This window comes from Lagopus leucura, unplaced genomic scaffold (genome assembly GCF_019238085.1).
Source record: "Lagopus leucura isolate 7727_CA_CO unplaced genomic scaffold, USGS_WTPT01 Super-Scaffold_100001, whole genome shotgun sequence".
Classification (NCBI taxonomy): domain Eukaryota; kingdom Metazoa; phylum Chordata; class Aves; order Galliformes; family Phasianidae; genus Lagopus; species Lagopus leucura.
Window position 1 is genome coordinate 10,290,084 of NW_024962262.1, and position 23,365 is coordinate 10,313,448.

The 23,365-nt window shown below is 42.2% G+C and overlaps 1 long non-coding RNA gene across 1 annotated transcript in view; it reads right to left on the reverse strand.

Moving 5' to 3' along the window:
* Positions 1 to 22,998, reverse strand: part of LOC122177885 — a 30,632-nt gene extending 7,634 nt beyond the window's left edge. Inside the window, exons 1-2 of the long non-coding RNA XR_006178189.1 lie at positions 22,887 to 22,998; positions 11,532 to 12,454 (exon numbers count right to left, since the gene is read on the reverse strand). This is a non-coding gene — a long non-coding RNA (uncharacterized LOC122177885). The remainder of the gene's footprint in view (positions 1 to 11,531; positions 12,455 to 22,886) is intronic.
* Positions 22,999 to 23,365: the final 367 nt, after the last annotated feature.

The window sequence follows — 23,365 nt, forward strand, 5'->3', positions numbered from 1 at the left end:
GACTTAGTAAAGAAATGGCCCTTACACAGGCACCAGAAGTAGGTACAATTTGTGACATGCTTCAATTCCTGGAGGAGTTCATTCTTGATGTTCAGATAACATGCTGAGGCTTGTTTGAATGACCAAGAATTTTATTATTCCAGCAGAGCGAAATCTCTGACAGGGGTGACCATCTGGGAACTTCAGTAACCCAAAGAGCCTTCAAGGGGAACACATCCAGAAAGAGCAAATGTAGGTACCTTGTTCACACTTACTTCAGTCAGGATTCAGCTCCTTCCCCTCATTTGATCCGTATGAAAACTTAGTTCCTCATCCAACCTCAGGATCTAAGATTTTCCATGGAGTAAAAAAGGCTTCCTAAGAGAAGTCCATTGCATAGTAAGAATCCAAAAGAAAGAAGAGATACCTCTTTCACTACCTGTTGACTATGGAGGATTGGCTTAAACAAGATTGCCAAGTTATTTGACAGCAATAAGAAGTGATGAGTCCCACGCTTGGCAGCATTCTGCAGTAGTCAGTGACCTTAGTACTTTTTCTGGGCCTCAGCAGGAGACTCTGAGCTCGTTTTTATGATCCAGGCAAAGCCAGTGGAAAATGTGGTTAGAAGATCTGGGGTGTTCTGCAAAGCTGTGCTGCTGCAGTGACTCCTGCTATGCTCTACTCAGGCCTAGGTTCAGAAAGCTTCAACCCTAGACAATCTAGATTACTGTGGTCCATCTAAAACATAGCAAAAGCATTAATATTTGAAGCAAGTTTATTATTGACAAGGGTGGGATGTAGGCTCTGAGCCAGCTCAACCTCCTGGAAAGTGTTATTCACCAATGCTGGTTTGCGCAGGCAGGAATTCAAGCACATTCTTTAACTGTAGGCAGATCTGATCAGTCACCAACATGCCCTTCCTCTACCCAGATCTTCACCACATCTGTGAAATACACTCCTTCTGCCCACTAATACTCTTCCCTTGCTCAAATTCATCTTCAGCCATCTGGCTTTCACTTGCAGCTGAGCCCTTCCAAGATAGAGGGTTATTGGAGTGGCAGTAAATGCAGCTAATACATGTGCCAGCCCCTGAATTAATGTTATTGAAGTGCCTCACCTTGTGGGTGGCTGTGGATACTAAGAAGTGGTAAGAGGAATGATTCTTACGGAAATCCACCAGCAGAAGATCTCGTGATAGGGACATTATTTCCCATCCTTTAGCCCAGTGTGCAATCCCACAGTGAGTATTTTAACCCTTGTGCAACAAACCAATAATTTCAAATTATGCTTTCAAAGCTGTTTGTTGAACACCTGTGGGCCATTTTTAAATATTGCTCTACGTAGGAATTGCACAACTAATGGAAGGGTAATCTGAAGGCAGAAAATGAAAAGGCAATGTTTTGTGTATGTGTCAGTCACCCTTAACCATTTGCTCAGCATGGAGGGGCCTGGCATGTGGATTCCAATTTGTAACTTTGGCACATCTGGACTGAAATCAGTGACACCCACTGCTTAAGTCAATATTGCCTGAAAAGAGTGAAGGCTGCCAAGCTAAGCTCTTTGATGTTACTGAGTCGGTCATTGTGTTGCTGAAACGTCATCCTCTGACATTTGAGGCAGATTCACAAAGAAATTGAAGGAAGATCGAGTGCTGAGTGCATGACAATGGCACTTGAGCATTAAAATGGCTGTGGAAACTGCACTGGTACAGGCATTTTATCTGCAACAGACAGAGCTTCACATCAAGATTCCTGCTGTGACACAGGAGCAAACAGCTGAGGCAAAAGGCATATGCATCTACCTCAGCATGTAATTCCAAAACACAACCTTTCTCTTCAGTTATTATTTATCTAATTGCACAGCCAAATTTAGTCAGTGCATTTGAAAGCATAATTAACTGCAACGCACTTAGTAGCGTTCCATTCTGCACTGCCTGTAAATCAAACTGCTGTAAGACAGATTTGATTTTTTGGAAGGGTTTCCATCATACTGTGCATACTGAAAAATAATTAGTGAGCCAGGAGGGCAGTTACTTTTATCCTGCTAATTGGATACGCTGGCAGTTCTTACACCGTTATGGTCAGATGTTGGCCTTATTTGCGCACTTCCAACCAGTGGGATTACCTCACTAGGGTGGCCTTGTGTGTATTCAAGAACATTACTCTTTCCAGATTTGTAGGAGTTGAGCTGAGTTGTGTGAGCTATGATTTTGCTCTGAAGGGATCAGAATTCATGTTGGCTTATTCAGCACTGAATGACTCCCGATGGCCTAGGATTTGAGAGCGTCCTGGTGTACTTTGCAGTCACCGTCAGGCTTCAAACAGCATACAGCCTGTTCCAAATATTCTTCACTGATATTCACCATTTTCTGTGGTCTCACAAGATTTGGGAGAAAGTGTCTTTTGGAATGTGACAGTGCAGTTTCACAATAATTTGGTTTTGGCAGCAGTATCAGCTTAAGAAATTCCCCTTTCCTTTCTCCTACCTTTGCAACAGTTCTCTGACCTCACGGTTGTGCCAACACATCTGTTTGTAAAGCAATGTGATGGCCTGGATGAATGACATAATGCAGGTTAAACTATGAACCTTCTTTCCTTTCTCTCTATTTTTTCTTCTATTTTCTTTTTTTTAAGATGAGAGAAGGAGTGGCTGGAGAGGAAATTGTCTAAGCAGAGATTGTCACCAAAGCCTTAAATATTGTGAAACTGCTATTCTGAGACTGGTTTGTTGGTGTTTGCTTTTTTTTTTTTTTTTTTTTTTTTTTTCTGAAGTAGCAATCATGCATGTTAAGTAGAAGGAAAAATTTGGCAAAAAATAAAAGCAGGAGGCTCTTACGTCTTTTAATTTGTCTCAAGTGCAGATTGGTTTTTGGAAGACTACAATGTCCTCTGTCAACAGCTCTCAGAAAATTTTTTTTAATCTGTAGGTTACGCTCAACTACTTGCTTTCTCCTCCCATAGTTTGAGAACTACTACTACAACAGTTTGAACACCATGTGCATGGCTCAGTGGGATGAGCCTTTGGTGTATACCTGGTTGATGATGCCTTGGGGGACAAAGGAAGATGGGCCAACAGGGAGATGGATTTGGAAGGGATAGAGAAGGAAGAAAGGATTCTTTCAGTAGGCTAAAAAAGATGGAGCTATGCAGCCTGGGGAAGAGAAGGCTTCAGGGAGACCTGAGAGAGGCCTTTCAGTATCTACAGGGGGCAGTCAGAAGGAAGGGGACAGACACTTTAGTGGGGTCTGTTAGGATAGGACAAGGGAAAATGGTTTCAAAATAAAAGGAGGGAGGTTTAGATTGGCTATGAGGAAGAAATTTTTTACAATAAGGGTGGTGAGGCACTGGCACAGATAGCCCAGAGAGCTGGTGGATGCCCTGTCCCTGGAGACATTCAAGGTCAGGCTCTGAGCACCTGGTGAAGCTGTAAGTGTCCCTGTTCATTGCAGGGGATTTGGACCAGATGGAATGGAGTCCATTCCAACCAAAACATTCCACGATTCTATGATTCTATGACACTAGATAGGCCTCAGCTCAGGATACGAGATAAGCACTGGGCTGTGGGGATGTAGTAGGGCAAGGAACTCCTTGCAGCTGGAGGAAAAGGTAGAGGAATATGATAGACGTAGGAGAGTTATGTGATTGAAGAAGTTAATACATATTTGATCTGGTAGAAAACACTAGAAGTTTTCTTGATTAAATTATTGTATATTATATATTTTATGTAACTTGTACATTATATTACATTACATTCTATTATATTTTGATGAAATTATAAGATAAAAATTCTGAAAGAAGTAACAGACCTAACATCCAAATTAACCAGTACTGTTCTCACATGGAAAGCTTAAGAACAAAGGGGAAGCAAAGCGAGCACCTCATTCAACTTTACAAAATAGTAGTACTTATTTTCAAGCACTGGCACTAAGGTTTTTTTATGTTTCACTTCACTGGGATAAAATTCACCAGTCCAAGAAAGCAAACCCCAGAAAGTCTTCCTCAGAGCCTACAGGATCTTAACTAAAAATGTATATAATTCCCAAAAAGAAAGCAAGTTTGCTCATAGAAAGGAAGGAGAAAGAATAGAAGCCTGGACAATTCAGAGCAGGAATTCGCATGTATTTGGTATTTACTTTTTCCGAGACTACAGCTTATTCAGTTTTGTTTTTGTTTTATAATCAGGGAAATGAAATACCTTTTCTAAACTGATTTTAATACTGACAATAGTAATGACATTTATGAATGGAGCCTTCTGCATGTGAGCTATTTCTATCAATGCAATCAGGACATAATGAAAACAGATAGGTACTAACACAAACTAGTTCCAGCAAAGTACGTAAGCAATGGTAGTAGTATCTCACCATCAGAATCCATTCATAGAATGGATATGGAAGGCTCGTAGAATGGCTTGGGTTGGAAGGGACATTTAAGATCACCTAGTTCCAACCCCCTGCTATAGGCAGGGACACCTTCCACTAGACCAGGTTGCTCACAGCCCCATCCAGCCTGGTCTTGAATGCTTCCAGTGAGAGAGCATTCAGCTTCTCTGGGAAACCTGTTCCAAAGTCTCCTTAAAAATCAGAAATCATGAAAATTGTATCTACAAACACACTGTATGGAGAGCTACTTTAAATGCCAGGCTCTGTGTGTGGATGGTGGAGATACAAAACTTTGAAAACTTAATGGTCCATTTTAAAAAGAACAATCTCCCTGAGAGATTAAAAATTCAATAAAATGCAATAAAATAAAAAGCAATAAAATAAAAAGCATTAATAAAAACACTATCTGAAGGAGTAAGGACATATGGCTTAGAAGAGAATGAAGTGGTCAACATTTCCCAGTAACTAATTCAGGCAACATCAAGGTTAGCAAGAGTGAGGTGAGCCACTCATATGCTATCTAACTAAGCTAGTCCCTTCTGCTTAAAAAGCAACCAGAAAGAGGCCATACATTTTTAGAAAATGGCGTTTTATCCATAATGACCCAGCAAATATTTCCCACAAACAAATGTCAGTTTATTCACTGTGGGTAGTGACTTAAGAATTCACTATAGGCAAGTGACTGGCCTTCAGGGAGACACAATGGTTTTCTTCCTCTCTGACATGAATGGTAAAAATTCCACAGTTCCTTAGGGGGTAGGACTGAAGCCAAATTTTGAAGCCCGCATCAGGGCTTGCAGCCTCACCAAGTGCCAAGCTTTCACCTGCTCTTTGGCAGGTATCAAGCAAGTATTTGCACCACAATAATGCATTTATTTGTAATATATCCCAATATAAAATACTACTTGAAATATTGTTTATGGAAAGCAGATAAAAGAGGCTCTGAAAGCCAAAGAAAGTTTGCAAATCTTTGTTTGAAAATATTTTTTTGGTATTTATCCAGCTTCACTGGGAGAGGTCTGTCTCATCTAATGCTAGCACTTCTGAAGTTAAGTAGCTAGTTTAAGCATGTAATTTAAAAGCTTTCTGTATAGATGATGGAGAAAAATAGGCACTTTCAGAGGGCAATCCATTCTGTCACTATCGTTCTAGCCCTTAGATGATCATGAACCACTCCATGGGGATACAGATATCCCTTGATTGCAGACAGAGTTCAGGCAATTTGTTTGGAGAAAGCACGACTGAGTCAGATGACTCCTGGTAACGACTTACCTTTTTTCCAAACAACAGATCTTCACCAAGGACTTCATGGAATAAGTCGCTCACTGCGGTCCAATTTGTTGAGGTCAGCCATTATTCATTTCTATTTTTACATACACCCAGGGGGCAGGTGGGACCAGTTTAAATGCAGCTCTGCTTTGATCAGGACTTAAAGTTCTTCACAAGACCAAGGAGATCTCCACTAACAAGAGGCCACATTTAAGTCACCAGCCACTCTGCCCAACCTTGGTTTTTAATATACGCAAGAAGGAGACATTAAGCTTTTATGAAGAAAGAAAAAACCAACCCTCTGTTGAAAGCACCACAGCACAAGAGACAAAGAATGTTTCTGTCAAATACACAAGACACTGAGGCCATGTCTAGACATTAAACAGTGTGAGGAAGTGTTCCCAAGCATCAGGACTTATTCATCTTTGCTGTCAAAAGTCACTGTCCTGGCTCGGGACTCTGGCAAGTAATTTTTTTTATTGCCTGATTTGGGAGTTAGAATAAACCAGAATCCATTCCCAACAGGGAATTCGAGTGCAGTCTCCATCTGGAGGATAAGAAAGTGTTAGCAGCATGGATATAGGTTGCTGAGTGCCTATTTTCCCAAATGCAAGAGAATGGTTTTGAAAAGATTAGTTATAGGTGTAGATCACAGTATACTAGTGAGACACAGTCTGTTAGACAGTAGACATAATATTGCATGCTGAAGTTCATGTCTCCATACTTGTAGCACATGTATTTTGAAATGGAGTAGCAAAGGTTTTCTCAGTACTCACACAAAAGATTCATTTTTCGTCTTCTTCCATTTTATAATCTTTCTTTACATTTTTAACCTCTCAGCCACGTAATTTTGATTGATTTACACCACCTCAGAAAAGCTCAGTTGCAGCAACTGCTGCTAAGAGAAAAGATCACCCCCATAGGTGAACATGTCCCATGACTGCCTTCTGCTGCCACTTTCAATAGCATTTTCAAAAGCAGACCATCTAACAGCAGCCTACCAGAAGAAGAGCTACCAAGATGATGAAGCTAAACATTTTAGTACTGGTAGATGATATATCAAAGGAGCAACAGACAAAAATCACAGTCTGGGAAGTTCAAAGATGTTAGGAAATCTTCTCAACTGGGAAAGTCACGTAGCGCTGGAACAAGCTACCAAGACAATGTTGAGGTCTCCATCTCAGGTAGTCTTCAAGGCTTGGGTAGGAAAAGCCACAGTCAATCTAGCCAAGGACCAGTGACAGTCCTGCTTTAAGTGGGCAGCTGAACAAGATGAGCATGAGAGGTACCTCCCAAACAACTTTTCTATAAGCAGCTGAATGTTTCTCCAAGTGTTCACCGCGTGGGAGTGCTATGCTATCCCTTCCAGCTCTTCCTTTCATTGAAGCTAGACTCGGGTCAAGCAGCAGAACCCAGAGGTCATACAGGAAGGATTACTTCCTTGGTAGGCTTTCCTCTTCCTCATACTCCTTCTTCTGACCTCAGCAGAGCTATGCAGGTTTGCCTAAAGAAAGAATGTGACCTTTTGACAGCAGAGTTCTCCAGCAATTTGTTCTAGATGGAAGTTATTTCCTCTGATTCCCTCTTGTTTTTTTCCTTGTCTCTTTGCCACAAATGGAAAGATTTGCTATGTCTGGAATGTAAAGTTTTGGTCACCACTCACGAGGATAAAATTCCCATTTCAACAATGTGCACCAAAAGTTAATTTCAGACAAGAGCTGTGCATTTTTGCAAAGAGCTGCCCTTCTTGCAATGGACTATGCATCAACAGAATTTCCCAAATATGTCTTGAGGGTTTCTTTTTTTAAGTAGAAATGGTAAAGAAAGGTTAAGCTTATTAAAAAGTACACTTTGCTTCATGAAAAAGCTAGTATGCCAGGCTGAAGCAATGGTGGTGGCCTAAGTAAATATACTAGAAGTTGCATCGTTCATATGTTAAATTCATATTATAGAGATGCCAAATATTTATGGATAAACATATACATGTGTACATTTATAATTAAAGATAAATATGTTTACATACTTAATATGCATTTACATAAAAACAGAAGAAACATCTGTGGGGATGAAAATATTTTTTGCTGTACCTATTGTTGTTATGGAGGTAAAAGGCATAAACTGCATAGCAATGCAACAGGTCACTTGATTTTTGACTGCCTAACCTGTTCCTTGTACTCTAGTCCACTTACATGGTACTCAGTCTGGGTAGCTTTAGATTACTGATATTTAATAATAATATAAATAAAAATAACCACCTGGCAAGATTTGCTCTGCTCCATTTCTGTATCTCACAACAACGCAAAAACCAAGCAGTACTTAAATGCCCAGTAATCTGCTATGCACAAGCTGCTAATCAGAACTGGAAGGAGTCTTAAGATCTTAACCAGAGCTGAAATCAGAAGTGAATAGAAGAAGGAAATTCTTTGCTATAAAACTCTTTTGCTCCCTAGGACTTCCCGAAATACAACGGAAGTTCTTTAAATGGCTTGTGAGTCTATGTTAATCAAAAGGAATCTGTCACAAACCAGTAGCGCCTTTCATAATGGAAAACACTTCTTCAGGTGATAAGCCTTAAAACCTTAAAACCATAATTTTATTACATACTTACAAAGCTTTGATAGATATTTTGAGCTAACATTTTACTGACCATAAACTATTATTCCCTGCCAGACTGACATAGTTAGCCTGAGGGAGGAAAATGTTTGGCTCTTTAGAAAGTAAGGCACATGAAAAAAAATAGTGGGAAAACACTACTTCTAAAAAGACTCTAAGCATTTTTCTAATAGGTCTTGTGTAAAATATGTTGCAGCTGCTGAGCACATGGTACATCAGAAGCTTGGACTGGTGCTCCTTTGGGATGTCTCGCACAATTTGCTCTTGGATTTTTTTTCCAATACAGATCACTGAGATTTCCCGGAAAAGCAAATTACCTCTGTTAAAAAAGGGAAGGGAGTAGAGTCTATTGTTAAGTTTTCCTTTATTGCTAAAGCAAATAACAGTGGTGTAAATGGTTACACTGGATGGTCAATTCAATTGAATTTAAATCAGCAGAAAACCCAGAGCACTCGCAAAGAGGTTTCGTGAATGCAGTTCAGGATTGTAATGGAGCACAGGAGCTGTTGCTACCACCTTTTCTGTTTTTAAGCTGTAGGCCTTCCTTGCACTTTACTGCTGGCTCCTGAGGACCAGCCTGCTTTCGGGAACCAGTCTGCCCAGATCTACCAGGCTGAGAGGAGGCATGACACGATGTACAAATATCAGACATCTGGTTGGGACACTGATTGAGACCCTCTCTTTCTACTCTGCCCTCAGCTGCCTTAATGTACGAGGTAGGTATTGCTGGGCAGTTGCATGGTGCTCTTTGTTCAGCTCATAGTAATGTCCCTTCCTGAAGGGCAACAGGGAGAAGATGACATAGCAGCTCTGGTGTAGGCAGGAACAGTCTTAGGCCACTCATGGATCACTGTCCCTCTCCCTCTCTGGCAGACTTTGGTCTATGGAAGCCTCTTGTGCTCTTTGAACACAGACTGACGTATTGCTTGAGCAGAAGCACCAAGATCCACATTTTGAGCTCCAGGGTTTTGTCTTCTCTTCCTATGCTGTGCCCTCTTAAAACATTTTTATGAGAACAAAGAAGTACATGGCTTCATCAATACATTGTAAACAGAAAGAATAAACAGGTAGACACAGATATATATATATAGAATCACAGAGTTGCTCAGGTCATGGTGGAATGATCAAGTCCAACTATAGCCTAACCGTACTACCCTAAGTCTAACAACCCTCCACTAAATCATGTCCCTGGGCACCACATCCAAACAGCTTTTAAACACATCCAGAGATGGTGACTCAACCACCTCCCTAGGCAGCCTATTCCAGTGCTTAACAACCAGTCCTGTAAAGAAGTGTTTCCTGATATCCAATCTACACTTACCCTGGTACAGCTTGAGGCCATTTCCCCTCGTCCTGTCACCAGTGAGAAGAGATCAGCCCCACTCTTGCTGTGAGCACCTTTCAGATACTGGAAGAGAGCAATAAGGTTTCCCCTCACCCTCCTTTTCCCCAGATTAAACAGCCGCAGTTCCTTCAGTCGCTGTATCACACATCTTCCAGCCTTTAGTTGTTGGGTTTGTCTTTCTTTCATGCTAACTGCAGAGACAAGGGGCAGCCTGCCTGTGAAAGTCCTTATCACGAACAGCACTGTACTATTTTCAGTACTGTCACTGATTTTTCTGGTAAAGACATATCCTGGGAGTGAGATTGTTGTGACATATAAGTGACTCAGGAAAGAAACAGACAGAGAAACCACCCACCTTCAAAGCAAATGCACCAGAGTCCTAATTGCAATTAAGAAAACAACTCCAGAATGCTGTCATCATTGGATGCTTCCAATTCCATCCTCCTTTTCCAAAACATTGCCTAATCACTAAAATGCACGAGCCATAATGTGGGGAGATGAAGGAATAGGTTAATTGTTAGCCATCAGTGGAGGAACTGGTGATACAGAAAATGTGAGCAAATCCTCAAGGAACAGTAGCTGTGGTGCCCCTGTTCACTGCAGGGAAGTTGGACTAGATGGCCTTCAGAAGTCCCTTCCAACTCTAAGGATCTATAATTCTATAATTTCTAACATGGTACTTAGAAAAAAGATCCTTATCCTTATCCTCTTATGTAGTAAATTTTGAGAAATTATTAGAGTAGCACAAAGTGAAGAAAAAGTGCTCTGCATCTTGTCACAGCCATGAGAATTTGGGTTCAAATACCCTCAATGCTCTTAGGTCATGCTGTGGAAGATACATCCCTTATCAAATACTCCTTTTTCTTTCTTTCACCATGTCAATATAGAGACAGATCACCCTTGATTCTTCATAGGTGGTTTATCTATGCTGGGGACTAGTGAGTCTGGGGGTGTTTTTTAGGAGCAGCACTGGTCTGGAACCAGAGCAGCTTCCTTTGCTGCCCTGTGCATGTGTCCATGGGCAGCTATGATCCTGGTCTCTATTTCTTTTAAATATTTCCTATACCTTTAAACAACTTGACCTCTATCAATTTGGTCTAATTTCAGGCTTTGCTTTTTGGGGTCAATTTCTCCTTTTCTCATTTATCTCATTTACAAATGAGACGTGGGGAGTAGGCAGAGCAACCTTATTTGCAGGAATTGTGCTGCAGCAGTCTGACAGCTGCCCAGCAGATGCACAAGGGAAGCTAAATGGCCATAGCCAGGTGTTGTCAGGGAAGATGCAGGAGTCTGGCAATCATCCATTAGGTCTTCGTTAGGCAGGTGCTGCTCTTGTCAAGCAGAGGAAAATGATATTTAAAAAAAAAAAATGTAAGCAAAAATTTTCAGTCACAAAATATTTTCTAAGTAAAAGTTCCTTTTGCAGATTTTGTAGCTTTTTTTATCCTAGGCATTTAGCTCTTGGACTCTTCCAGCACTAAGTGCTGATAGCTTTGCTCTGGATCAACAAACTGTGAGGGAAAGGTACTTATATATGTGTGGGTTCAAGAAAACAGCCAGCAACATCTCTAGCAGGAAATCTCCACTTGTCCAAGATCATGTGTTACCTGCCCCCATAATGCCACAGGGGAAAACTTCCCAAGGGCATGTCAGAAAAAGCTCCTCTTCGGCCTGAAAAGAAATGCCCAAACATTTACATACATTCTGCAAAAATACTGGCCTCTTTGGAAAGCCTCTGTTTGATATGCCTCAATGTGCAATGTGCTTCTCCTCCCCTCCGTGTGCTAACAACCCAGACAGCCCACCAGCATATAAAATGTTCTCAGATTCCTAGAGGAAAGAGAGACTTCTCAGGCACACCAATGTAGCAACACTTCCATAGAAAACAGCAAGACCAAGTTACAGTGAGCTATCTCCTGTAATTTGGAAACCACAGCTTGACTGTACCTGCTGGAAAGTGTGTGTCCTTCTTCTTGGGAGGAACTACAAACACCAGAATGTGAGTGGTCATCTTCACCAAGCTCCTGATGCTGAAGCAAGATGCCCCAGTAGACATTTTGCTCATTTGCAAAGCAAAGCCTAGTGTTGACTGTGACCCAAACATTATCCCTCGTCACGAGAGTTGAGAGTTTGCTCCAGTAAGGTCAAGAAAAAGAGATGTTGGGAGTATACCCTTTTGCTGAGATTCAGACTGTGCTTCAGACAAGATCCAAACCCACTTTTATAATTTCAGCCTTTTCCTGGTGCAAAGTGAGATTAGTATTTACTCAGTCTGTTTCAAAGTAGCAATCTAGTAATCCCTGTAAGCTACTTCTGAATTAAGTTCTTTCGCATGTTTGACTCCAAAAATCGCACTCTGAACTTTGATCAGATCTAAATTAAGTAGTGTCACGTGCAGCGATCCTGTTCTCATCCAAAGCAGGTATGGAGCTTGCTGGTCTGTCTAATCTCATCTCCGTTTGCAAACATAACACCAGTGCTGTGGTTTGGGTAATCCTCATGTGGTCGGGCACAGTTGCTAGAAGGAAGGACTCGTACTGTGATGGGGAGGTAGCAGTCTTCCCTAACCAAGAAGGAGCATCTTGTGATTCCCCAACACCTCAAGGAGAAGGGGGGGACTAGGATCATACAAGTTCAACACTTTCAGGTGTATCACAGTGTGGGAATCCTTGTTTCATGACACTTGATGAGTCAGCTGTCTTTTGCAAGCTTATCAGTTTAAATCTCTATTTTCCAGTTTCTCAGCAGGGTTTGCTCAATATGAAAACAAACTACACGGGGCATTAACTTGTCTCTCCTGGAGCTGATCCAGCAAAATGTAGAATTGCCAGTGTGTGAGAAAAAATCTTCCCATCAGGAATACTGCTGCCCTGAAAAAAAAAAAAAAAAAATGACTAGAGCAAGTACTGGTCTATTAGATTTTTATAATGAATGGGTGTGAGCTTGGTACCAAACTGCCATCAGCACATTTTTGCACAGATCAAACCCTTCAAGAGAACATTTCAAGATACGCTGAAGTTTAGGCTTTGCTAATTCAAAATTCAAAAGCAAATTTCCCTGGGGTTTCATCAATGGCTTCAACTTTATTGAATGAACCTGGCTGATGGATCTGTTTGCACAAAAATAAAGGAAACATCTCACTTTTTACACAGAATTAGAGAGTTACATCTCTAGGTTCAGGCTCGAGATCAAGTCATGGCTAGTATGAAATCAGTTAACTTGGAATCTTCAGCCAGTGGCACGTGCAAAGTCATCTGACTGAAATCTCTTTCACTGGGAGTTAAGGTAAGTTATCAGAATACCTTATATTTGTCAAAGGCTGAAAGTGCACACATGAACAATATCTTTTTCTGTTTCTGTTTAGTAATACTGTAGTTTGAGATTTTGCAAATCTGTCAGCTGCTTGCAATGACAAAATCACATCTCATAGAAAAGAAGCATTCAGACATTTCACGAATAAAGAGATCCACACGGTCCCATCTCTCCCCAACTCATTGATGTTTCTGCAGTTGTGATGTTGTACTGAATAACAACAATTATTCAAAGTTTTAGTTCTTTGCATGTGAAGTTTTGATGCATTATTGCTGATTGCATTAACCACATAAACACCTTGTGTTAATAATTTCAGATTCTGGGTATGTATTCACAGTGGGTTTTCCCATTTTACCATTAGAGAGCAGCCCATGCAGGAGGGAAGCACATACAGACACTGCTATCAGCTCCCCCATGGCCAGTCAGGGACAATGCTGTGTTCCCAGGTGTTTCACTGACACCAAGGTCTGAGTTCCCTGATGCATCCTTCCTCTCTCTCATACTCTTTCTTTTCCCATCCAGTATCCAACACATGAGGAATGAATGTGCTCTGGGCAGAAAGCCTCTGACAACATGCTGCCTTACTCAGATAGTGGAAAGTGTTGAGGTTTTGACACCTTGCTTTGCAACAGTCTCTCAGCAAGTAGTAAAGCCCCATTGACCCCCAAGACAGACAAGCTACTTGACTCTTACTGTCTTTTTTTGTTTGCAGTTTATTTCTGCTCACCTCTTAATCATTATCTACTTACCATAACACAGGCCAGTGCTTTATTAAATGGGTTGCCTGTTTGCTCACAAGGCATCCCATATCTGAAACTCCAAGTCTCTGCCTAGAGTATAATTCCAGGGCAAAAGCAGAAATCATTTCTCTTTGTTATTGCAAATCCACTGAATAGACACCAATAGCTTTGCCTTTCCCAAAGGAATAAAATGAATTGCATATTTCTTAAGGTAAAAGGCCATTTCAAAGGGCTCATTCCCCTGCTAGCCCTAAGCCAGTAAAACTAAAATGACTCAAGTAAAGTAGTGTAAGATGTGGAATCTTCAGTAAAGGAAAGACATGTTGGAGAGGGTTAAGACAAAGTCCAGCAGAAAATGATTCAAGGGATGGAACAGCTCTCCTATGAGGACAGGCTGGGAGAGCTAGGGTTGTTCAATATGGAGAAGAGAAGGCTCCAGAGAGAGCTGACAGTGGCTTTTCTGCATTTAAAGCGGGACTGTAAGAAGGGGACAGACTATTTAGCTGGGTCTGTTATGATAGAATAGGAGGAAATTATTTCAAACTAAAAGAGGAGAGATTTATACTGGATATAAGGAAGAAGTTTTTTACAGTAACATTGGTGAGGAAGTGGCACAGGTTGCCCAGAGAGCTGGTGGATGCCCCATCCCTGAAGACATTCAAGGTCAGGCTAAACAGGGCTCTGAGCACCTGATGGAGCTGTAGGCATCCCTGTTCATGGCAGGGGAGTTGGAGCTCATGGCTTTTAAGGGTCCCTTGCAGCTGAAACATCTCTCTGATTCTATCATTCTCTTACTTAATGGAGGTCTTTGGGTAACCAGGAGCAGAAAGATTTCAGATGAGGCCATTGTTTCCCCTTCAAGGGAAGACTCAGGCTGAAGGTCCTCCTTCCAGAATGGCAGGAGTTTCCCACAAACCAAGGTTCACTCCCAAAAAATGCACAGCTGGTTTTCAGGTTTCTCTGTGTGTTCTGTATGAGGCCCAAGAGAAGGGTGGTCAGGGGAAGCAAAGCACAGAGCACCTACAGAGAGAGCCACCATCATGACACACCCAGAATCCCATGAATCCCATGAGTTTGCTCTTGCCTTGGAATTCCCCCACCCTTGCTCAGGCTACTTCCATCTTTTTATCTATAAGCATGTTCTCTCAGTTCCTCCCATGCTGGAGGATGAAGGAATTTCCCCACATTTCAATTCATTCGATCCAAGACCACACCGTGTGGTGATCTTTCTATCTAATGAGGACGTGTGCTGAAGGTATATTCAAGTCTAGGGGAAGAGGGATCTTGAGGCAGATAAGGCAGCAATACCATGGATATCACCATGTCCAGCCAGAGTCTCATGCATGGTCTGGAAAAATTCAGACAAGTTATCATGGAAGGGACTGACTCTGTTTCTTCACTGCCTTATTGATTGCACTTACGGACCTTGGGGAAAAAGACCTTCTGCAAAAAAATCCTCACAGACCATCACTTTATTGGAGAATTTTTTTCTGATAAACTTCAGCCAGGATTTCAGCCTCTCTACTAGCACAAGTCTCTATTTCAAAGCTGACAGCTCAGTTGATTTGCCTAGAGCAGTATTATTTCCAGCTCCCTACAGTGTCTGAAGCATCAGCACAGGGATATGGCTTGCTCTTCTGGAGATGAATCTGGAGGCCATGCCAGACACCTGGAGGTGTCTTGGATTGCTCTGTTTACTTAGGTTTCAACAGCTGAATTGGGTCTGTGGCATGTATGCAATGGACACCTTGCCTATGGCATGATGCAGAGTGCCAGCCTCATGCTCAACTATCTACAACCTCAATTCAGTAAAATTAACCAGAGGTGTTCACATGCTTTGGAAAAATGATAAAGTTACTTTTAGGGTGTGCAAGCCACAGTTGCACTAAGGAAGCAGAAAGTGCAGTAGGTTCAAGGGTCCCCATTTAAAGGCAAACCACCAAACCTGAAATCTAAGCATATATGGAGCACAGAAAAATACAGGGACAGGTTGCTGGGCTTGGAGCTGTAGGCTGATGCAGCAACCTCTGCTTTGGTTTCTCTCACTAGTGGGTTTACTTCAAAGACATTGATGCTATTTTAGTAGGTTGCCTTATATTTATTTCTCCTTTTTATCTGTGTGATGAGTTAAAAAATGCCATATGCCTGTTTTTATGTTCCTTGGGCTTCACCCCCACGCACACCCCATGCACACACACACACACACACACACAGCTTCCAGTTGACTAAGGAATGTTAAACATTTATCTGCGGCTCAGCACAGCCACTGATATAGCAAAGCATACATCCAGTGTGGGTGTACCGAGAGATATAGATGCCATATGGAAACTACATCTGACATGTATGGCTTGGGACAAATGGGAAAGAAATCTGTGCCACTCACGCTTACCATGCAAAGAGTGGTTTTTTTTTCTTTCTGAAAATCTCAAGTTGTTTTGACTTTATATGTCTCTGATGCACCAAAATGCAGACACTGGCTTGTCATCAGAACAGAGCCAGAGGGGGAGATGGGGATAAAGCGTGGCATGGAGACAGAATTGGTCGCCCTCAGCCTCCTCCCCTTACCCACATTTGCAAATGGGTTGGACCCAGCCTAAGGAGGCAGCTGTGTTACGCCCACCCACCGACTGGCAGCTCCGAGACGGCATTCCCATGACTGCCAGGAAAGAGCTGGCTGCCATCCTGCCTCCCAGTGCTCCCTCCCTCAGGGGACAACATACACCTCACCTTCTGAAAACTGAATTCCCTGATTCTTTATTCAGCCAAGCGATGGCTGATAGGCAAAGAGAAATCAAGCAGGGCAAGGAGTTTCAGGTGGGTTGAGAAAAAGATAAGTTAGAAAGAGGAATTAATTATACAGATGTTCTGGCGATTAGGGTCACCCGAGTAGGTAGACGAATTTGCACATGGAGGAAGTTTTGCTCCAGTGGCAATAACTTCTCTCTCTGTCCTGTCTCCATTAAGAGCTGGTCTAGACAGTGCATTGCTCCAAGCATTGAGAGGCAGCCGACCTTGGCAGCCCATCTGCTGCTGATGGCAAGTGGGGTTGCACCAGTGCTGATGCAACTTGTTGGGATGTTCAAGACAGGTTCAGCCCCCGGCAGCACTCAGGCTGTCTGTAGGGAGGCTGCTTTCCAGGGGCGGGGAGGAGAAGAGCCAAGATTTATGGAGGAGGCTGGCAGCCGTCCATGGAGAGGTTTGGGAGTGGGAGGCTCCATCACCCATTCTCTATGCAAAGAGACTTGTACTGCTCTCAGTGGAAGGCTGGTTGTACAAAGACCCAAGGGCTGGGCTTGGCAGAGGGAACATGTTGTTCTTCAGTGTGAAATGGATGTGGAGCTGAAAAAGCTGGTGTCAGGAGGAGCTGGGTAGTCATGCTTTTCGGCACATGTGGGAGACATGGGCTGTGGCTCTCCTCTCCAGCCCTGCAAGACCAAAGCTGCAACTGGGGGAATAGTTGATGGATAAATTAATTTGTTTAACCCCTAAAATGCAGCATCTGTCTGGCTGTGGTTGCTCATCACTAGAGTGAATAATGGAAAAATGTCATAGGTTTTTGCTTCCCAAGCATCAAAGCTATTTCCAGTACTGACAAGCTGCCGTGGGGTGCTGGTGGTGGCAATCCACAGATTAACAAGTCTCTCAGCAACCATCACTTTGTCTCCATTCAGTGGAACTTGAAAACTCTCGCAGTCCCAGGGAAGAGATTTTTTCACTTCTGTCAAAATAGGGGTAGAAAAGGAGGAGGAAGAGGCCAGGGGACAGAAGCAGGCCAAGTTACAAACACAGGGAGGGAGAACTAAAAATGTCCTGCAAAACAAGAGCCGAGGAACGTGCCTTCTCCTTCTCCTTCAAGCAACTGCACAGCAAGGTGCTGACTGTAAAAACAAATACAACATTACAATGCTGGAGCAGGAAAAAACTAAATCCCAATCACAGAAATGCAGAGAAGAAAAAAATTAATCAAGTTATGCCAAACCTAATAACAACAGCCCTAACCATCAGCTTCCCCAAAAGAGAGGAAAAGGAAAACAAAGGCTCTGAAACACAAAACACAGGAACTCATGGAAAATATCAAACAAATGTAAGAAAAGCAAGGAGTGCAAAACTACACACAGGTCTCCACTTCCCTTTTCCCCTTTATGTATACAGAGAAAGAGAGGGAAAGCAAGCACCGTTCCCAGACAGCTGTGTTTCTGGAGCTGGTAGATTAGAATATTACTTGTAAGCCATTTGGACAAAGAGGCAGCTACATTTTACTCTTATGAGGGGTCTTACTTAATGGAGTCATTCTACTGAGCTGGGCATAAGGCCAGTGTGACAGTATTTGGACCCTGTTCTGAACCTTTGTACTGAATTGAACTTGGCTGTGTAGGCAGTCCAATAGCAAAGGTGATTCCTCGGCAAGAAAGGGATCTTAGAGAAAGATAAAAGACTCAGGCCCTGCTAGAGGGAATCATTCCCTCCTGCTTTGCTAACACCAGGCTTTCTTACACCTGCTGCAAAGCTGGACTGTCAGAACCACTGTGTTTCACCTCACCCAGGGCACTCATAGCACCTGAGATTGGGCACAACTTTGTCATGGCTTTGGTACTGATCCTGACATAGGAATGGGATTTGCCCCACTTCTACAAAGGAGACATCTCCAGCTAGCATAGTTGCCCAAGGGCTGGCAACTATGGTAAGCACTGCAGAGAAGCAATCCTTTCTAAGGTGGCATTCATGTCTTGTTAAAGTAGGTGTCTGAAATAGGTCAACTGAGTCAGTCTGAGAAGTACCAATTGCTCTCCATTGCCTACTAAGGGATTGTAGGTATCTAGTTCAAATGCAGATGTGTGGTTATATGAGATTAATACCATCCCTGTTGACCTTTGGCAAGTCTCTTGCTACTTTAGTTTCATCTGCAGGCCAGCTATAAGGATGTCTGCCTTATTTTGATACCTCTTCTCCAAGAACAATTAAAGGTAAAAACTGAGTTTTGATTATTAATATTACTGTCCTTTAAAAATAGTAAAGGACTCTCTCACTTCATGGGTTTTATTGTTTGTTTTGTTTTAGCTACATTTATTTTAGCTCTTTAATTTTCTGTGCACGTTTTCAGGGAATTTATTTATTTATCTATTTATCTTTCTATCTATAGGCCTAAAGAAGAGAAAGAGAACGAGAATTCTGCTCAACCAAAGAGACTCACAACTCCTATCGGCCTTCCCATCCTGCTCCTGTGCTTCTTTCCACTCATTCATCCTAGATCTCCCTTTTTCGTCTTTAATCCCTTCCCACTGGCTATCCAATTTAGCTAGACCAAATTCCCCCCAACCAGCCTTCTCAAAGCTTGTTCCCGTTCTCTTGTTGGCACAGCAATGAGAAAACAAAAGAAATATAATTGCTACTTCCAATGGCTGTGTTTGGATGTGAATGCGGCAGGGGAGGGACTCTGTCTGTGTGGGAATCCCTGTTGACTCAGTTGCTTTCCTCAGCACAGCTGCATGGAAAAGAGTGAAGCCCTTCTAGGTTTAAGTCACAAAGCATTGCTGAGCCAGCTACTTACAAAGGGATGAGAGTTTTGCAATCACAGGCAGATTTCCCACAGATACAAAGGTACATCCCCAGTGCAAGACCACCAACCTGACAGATTTTGAATCTGTGTCACACTGTCTGGGAGGTAAATTTTCTCGGAGGAAAGACCACCAGATCTTTTTAATGTAGATGAAAATACTCATTTTTACAGTGTTCTTGGAAATGGATGAGTCCATCTGTGCTATTTTGTCCTTCTCAATGTCCCTCCACATCAAGGTAAAACTCTAGAGGCAGCTGAGGAAATTCTGACATACTTAACAGGACTATCTCTAGTAACTTCTGTAGTAGTCAGGCTATTCACACTGCTATTCACAGCTAATAAAACAGTGCATAGCATAATTTACCCACAAATTTCATTCAGCTCCAAAGCTCAGATGACTTGCTACCCCTCCTTCCCAATGGAAAAATTCTGCTCTCACAGAGAGATTTTACAGTCAACTACACCAAACCTTAAATAAACAAGGTTAAAAAGTTGCCCATATTGGGTCTTTGCCTGATTTATTGTTGGGTCTGATTCAGTAGATATGAGTGATGTGAGTAGGTATGAGTGAGCTGAAATGCTGAGTCCACACAACCCATATTTTGTATATGGCATAAGTACATGAACTCAGGCGCCTGCAACGTGTCATCCACAGAAGTCATCGTAATGTTCCTAAAAATTGTTAAAAAAAACATAAGTATGGCATGAAGGAAAGATATAAAAGCTATGGGGATATCTGCATATACTTTTAAGGAGCATCTGTTGTATGTGAGCCTGTGAAGCTGCTTCCTGCATTCCGACGCACCACCCTTGTTCATTTTCTGTTCAATTTACACTCTGTGTGACATTGGCCATTTTTCTCAAACAGCATTGTAGGGCTGGTTATGATGCATCTCTATACCTCTGCTTGTCCAGTCTACACCTAAAGACACCAAAAGATGAGGAGTCACAGCTTCCCCTCACAACCTCTCTCAGTATTTCACCATCCCCATTATTTATCTAATCTCAAAATTCCTTGTTGCTGTTTAAACCCATCCTAACTTTCCCACCATGGACACGGAAACCAGACAGCTCCCTGCCATTATGCATCAAACTTACAGTTAACTAAAGGCTGTTATCATCCCCTCCACTTCCCAGTACTCTTTTCTTGTTATTAAATCATGCTGATATTCAGGGTTTTTTTTTTCCAAATATAGGTTTTATGAACCACTGACCATTGTCTCCTGAATTCCCTATGAATGGTCTACATCTGTTGCAAAGCCCAGTCTCCAAAATCAGACATATCTTATAGTTGAGGACACCTCTTGGCTGCGCAGGGTAAATGACAGATGGAGCGTGTCAGGCTTCTCCATGTCTGTCACAGCATGTCACCATGTCAGGCTCATAACTGCAGATATCTCAACATGGTCTGGTTGACTCTTACATGTCTTTCAAGGCTGAGTGGTAGAAACCAAGCATAACCAAGGATATCATAGCCACCCTGACAAGAGAAACAGGACAAACCATTCAGGAGGGAATGAAGAAGGGCAGGCAGAGTACACTCTGAACCACTAGCATCATGAGGCTAAGAGGCTATGGTGAGTAGAATGAGTGCACGGCACAGAGGATACTCATCAGATTGCTCCTGGGCGCTGATAATCCCCACCCAATGGAACCAGTCACACTCCTGTATCGGGATCATAAGTCACAGATAGTGGAATTTGACAGGTGGTTCTGCTAGGGCATTCACATCCTTGGTGTGGCTACATTTATCAGTCTGCAATAAGCTTCAAGCCTCTCCTACATCATCCTCTCAAACCACAACGTATGGCATATCTCTATTTCTGCTTATACTGCACTCCCAAATTGCCTTTCACACTCTTCCTGAATTGCACACAAAACCTTTGCCTTAGAGCAAAGGAGTCTCAAGGAATGGGGAACTAGAGCAGGGTCTGAGGCTGCGGGTCAGCCCACCTCTGCCAATCTGCACAGCAAGAGGTTGTGTCCTGCATTCCGAGGTTAGCGAGGCACATCAGCGGAAGCAGCTTTTCCCAAAACACCTGCTGCTCACCCAAACTCCCCTGCCTCACCTCAGCATACATATAAATCATTGCAAATATGTCAGAAGACCAGGAATGCATCATGGAAACCTTTCCCCTGTAACAGTAGCTGAGTGTAACATTTGCAAGTGTGAAGAGCTCATGTTTGTGCAATAACGCTTCTGTACACCGTGTTCCACCTGGGCCACGGGAAGAGGAGTTCACCGTGACCCTTTTGCAGCATCAGAATTAGGCACAGCCACACTCTCCTGCCATGAAGGAGATGAGGGAGGGAATGGAGAGCTGAAGTCTCCAATTTACTGCTAGCTGAAGCAGTAAGTTGAAGTGACAAAATTCAGATTTCCACCCACTTTCTTCTAAATCTGACATTGTGATGCTATCATTTTCCACAATTTATCTGAGGAAAAGCTACTTTTAGGTATAGCAGCTGAGTCTACTCCATAAAACTCAAATTCAAGAAATCAAGTAATTTTACTGCTCAGTATGCCAGGCAGCAGTGCAGGCAGTTCAGAGAGAGTACTAGTCAGAGTGACTTCGGTGGCCAGGACATGCTCAAGGCTGGTGCAACAACCAGCCTGCCGGAGGGAACACAGAGTCACTGTCAGATTGTCGGTAAAACACTCAGACATAATCTCAAATTTCCTTTGTTAAATGGGAAATCCAGCGTTACTACAATAGACTATAAATATGGGATAATCTCTACTTAAGGAAGAGATAGAAACATCTCTATTCTCTACTTTGGCGGACACAGGCAATGCTTTTATTAGATCAACTGTCTTAAGTATAGCTATTACTTGGTGCATGGCAAAAACAGAGGATGCACCAAGCAGCAAACAAGGCTGAGCATTTGCCAATGATTCGTGAACAATTTGAGACTTATGGATTGTTTTTAAACTGCCAAAATTCACTGGCAGAGTGATGGCAAGTTCATGATATTAACCGAGTTAATCACTCCATGCAAAGTGGAAGATGAGACACTGGAAAGAAACAATCCCAAAATACTCAATAACCTGGTGAATGGAGGAGCACTCAAGACCCATAAGAAAGCAGAGGAAACAACAACCACAGCTAGCGGATGAAGGCTCATTGTTTCCCCCACGATTTCATGTATCTCCCAAAGGAAGCTTTTCCATCACATCTGTGCCACTAATTTGAGTCAAATTTACAGAATATTGGAGTGCCAGGACTCCACTGATACTACCTCTGCTAAAGGCTGTCTGAAACACTCACCCATCCTTGACAGGAGAATTTTGTAAAGGAATAACTGGCAGTTCTGTTCTCCGCTTGGCACTTATCCTGCATATGATGCAGTAGGATGGGCTTTTAAGACAAATACGTTGCCCAGGTTGAAAAAGCATAATAATCAGAACTAGGGATAAGCTTACAGCTTTTGCAAAAGAAAGCCTAAGCAAAGATCACATGATTTTTGTAGCAGAAATCAGAATTTACATTTTGCTTAAATAATACCACATGCAGTGGGATCCCAACATAAGTAGGGCCTCCAGATGCTCAGAAAATAAATTATAATACTTAAAATGTTTGTTTATTTCAATAAAGCTAATAATGTTACTAATTACACTGCTATTAACACTTCTACTGATTATTCATAGCAATAAGAGTAAAGTAGTAATGGATGCAGCGTAACTATAACTACCTTTTCAAAATGGAGATCCCTGGAACCTCTTGCATGTTGAGCAGAAATACAGGCAACAGTCCATCTCTAAAGCTTTCATCTCTATTTGCTGAACAAATCAATGGTCGTCTGTAAAGGAACTGTTCACTTGCTAGCAGGTCAACAGAAAGGTTGACAAACATCAGCACACTGAGAATTAATTTATTTGTAGTAGTGCCAAAGGACAGTATTTGGATAAACAGCTTTAAACTTGTCCTCATACCACCCATTTTCATAAAAGTAGTTCAGAATGGTCTTCTTTGGTATCCAAAAGTAGGTGCTTTTAAGGGTTGAAAAATCTTTATTGCCCTAGATAGTCCAAAAGCAAGAAAAAGTCAACACTGAGAGGGGCCCAGAGCAAATCCTCAGACAGGAATAACTCCAGTTTTAGGGAAGTTCAAAGTCTGGTTCATATAGATGTTTCACAGAAGAGCTTCCTCTGTTCTGAGGACTTCTGCAGC